The sequence below is a fragment of the Lynx rufus genome, unplaced genomic scaffold (assembly GCF_022079265.1).
Source record: "Lynx rufus isolate CCGP_SWC_20201006 ecotype Redwood Valley unplaced genomic scaffold, mLynRuf1.p SCAF_27, whole genome shotgun sequence".
NCBI classification, from domain to species: domain Eukaryota; kingdom Metazoa; phylum Chordata; class Mammalia; order Carnivora; family Felidae; genus Lynx; species Lynx rufus.
Genome location: NW_025814842.1, coordinates 15,842,839 through 15,845,147, shown reverse-complemented (window position 1 = coordinate 15,845,147; position 2,309 = coordinate 15,842,839). Strand labels below are relative to the sequence as shown.

General features: G+C 37.5%; 1 non-coding gene across 1 annotated transcript; it reads right to left on the bottom strand.

Moving 5' to 3' along the window:
• LOC124519418 (U6 spliceosomal RNA) lies at positions 1 to 106 on the bottom strand. Its single transcript, XR_006964100.1, has one exon. It is a non-coding gene; the product is annotated as a U6 spliceosomal RNA (small nuclear RNA).
• Between the last annotated feature and the right edge of the window lie 2,203 nt (positions 107 to 2,309).

The following is a 2,309-nucleotide window of genomic DNA, read 5'->3' as shown; positions in this document are numbered from 1 at the left end:
AAAAATATGGAATGCTTCACAAATTTGCATGCCATCCTTGCACAGGGGCCATGTTTAGCTTCCCTATATCATTCCAATTTTACTTGTCAAAGCAAACATAATTTTTCTGAGAGTTTTTATCATAAAACAATGTTGGATATTGTCAAATGCCTTTTCTGCTCCAATTAAGATGATCATATGCTTTTGTCTTCATTCTATTAATGTGATGTATCACATTGATTGATTTTCTTACGATGAATCACACCCTTGCATTTCTGGGCTAAATCTTACTTGGTCGAGGTGAATAATTCTCTTAATGTGTTGTTGGATTCAATTTGCTAATATCTTGTCAAGAATCTTTGCATCTATATTCATAAGGGACATTGATCTGTAATCTTCTTTTCTTGTGATGTCTTCATCAGGGTAATGCTGACCTCATGGGGTGAGTTAGGAACTGTCTCCTCCTCTTCAATTTTTTGGAAGAATTTGAGAAAGATTGGTGTTAATTCTTTAAATATTTGGTAGAATTCACCTGTGAAGCCATCTGGTGCTGGACTTTTCATTGTTGGGAGCTTTTTGGTTACTGATTCAATCTTTTGCTATAGGTGTGTTCAGATTTCCCATTTCTTCTTGAGTCACTTCAGGTCATTTGCATGTTTCAAGGAATTTGTCCGTGTCTTCTAGGTTATTTAATTTGTTGGTGCACAACTGTTTATAGTATTCTCTTATAATCCTTTTTATCTCTATAAGCTTAGTAATAATGTTCCCATTTTCACTTCTGATCTTAGTTACTTATATCTTGTTTTTCTGTGTAAGTCTATGCCATGGTCTAAAGATTTGTGTTCCCTCAAAATTCATATGGTAAATCCTAATGCTCAATGTGATGGTATTAGGAGGTGGGGCCTTTGGGGGTGATTAGGTCATGAGGGCAGAGTCTTTATTCATGAGATTAGAGCCCTTATATAAGAGGCTTCAGAAAGCAACCTCACCCCTTCTACCATGCAAGGATACAATGAAAAACTTGTGACCCAGAAGAGGGCCCGCATCTGACCATGCTGGCACCCTGATCTTGAACATCCAATCTTCAGAGCTATGAGAAACAGACTTGTTTTATATAAGCTATCCACTCTGTGGTGTTTTGTTCTAACAACCTGACCAGACTAGGATAGTCTTGCTGAAAGTGTATCAATATTGTCGATCTTTTCAAAGAATCAACTTTTTGCTTCAATGATTTTTCTCAATTTTTTTGGGGGTGACACAATTTAACCCATAGGAATGGCTCTATTTGGACACAGGGTCTTTGCAGATATAATTAGTTAAGATGAGGTCATATTGGATTAGGATGGGCCCTAAATCCAGTGACTAATGTCCTTCTACATTCCCACCAACAGTACCGAAGTGCCTTCAACTTTTCCACATTATTGTCAACACTAGCTATTTTATAGGTTTTGATAGTAGCCATCCTACTGGGTGTGAGGTGATATCCAATTGTAGATTTTTTTAAATGATTATTTATTTATTTTTGAGAGATAGAGAGGAAGAGCACATGTGCATGGACATGCACACGAGTTGGGGAGGGGCAGAAAGAGAGGGAGAGAGAGAATCCCAAGAAAGTTCAGCACAGAGCCCAACATGGGCTTGATCTCACAAACTGTGAGACCACGACTTGAGCGAAATCCAGAGTCGGATGCTTAATAGACTGAGCCACCCAAGTGCCCCCCACCTCATTGTAGTTTTGATTTGCATTTCCCTATTGATTAGTGATACTAAACATGTTTTTATGTGCTCATTGGCCATTTGTATATCTTACTTGGATAAATGTCTGTTCAAGGACTTTGCCCATTTTTGAATCAGGCTGTTTGTTTTCTTGTGGTTGAATTGGAGTTAACTATAGCCTCTGGATATTATTTTCTTAACAGATACATGATTTGCAAATATTTTCTCCCATTCTGTGGGTTGCTTTTTACTCTGTTGCTAGTGTCTTTTGGTGCACAAAATTCTTAAATTTTTATTAAGTCAATCTATTTTTTTCCCTTTGGCATCATATCCAAGAAATCATTGCCAAATCCAGTGTCCTGTAGCTTTTACCCTGTGTTTTCTTCCAAGGGTTCTGGGTCTTATATTTAGGTCATAGATCCATTTTAGTTCATTCTGTACATGGTATTCAGTAAGGGTCCAATTTCATTCTTTTGCACATGGATATTCAGTTTTCTCAGCACCATTTGGTGAAGACTATCTTTCCCCACTGAATGGTTTTGGCACCTTTTTGAAAATCGTTGGGCCATATATGTGAGAGTTTGTTTCTGAACTCTGTTCTGTTACTCTATATG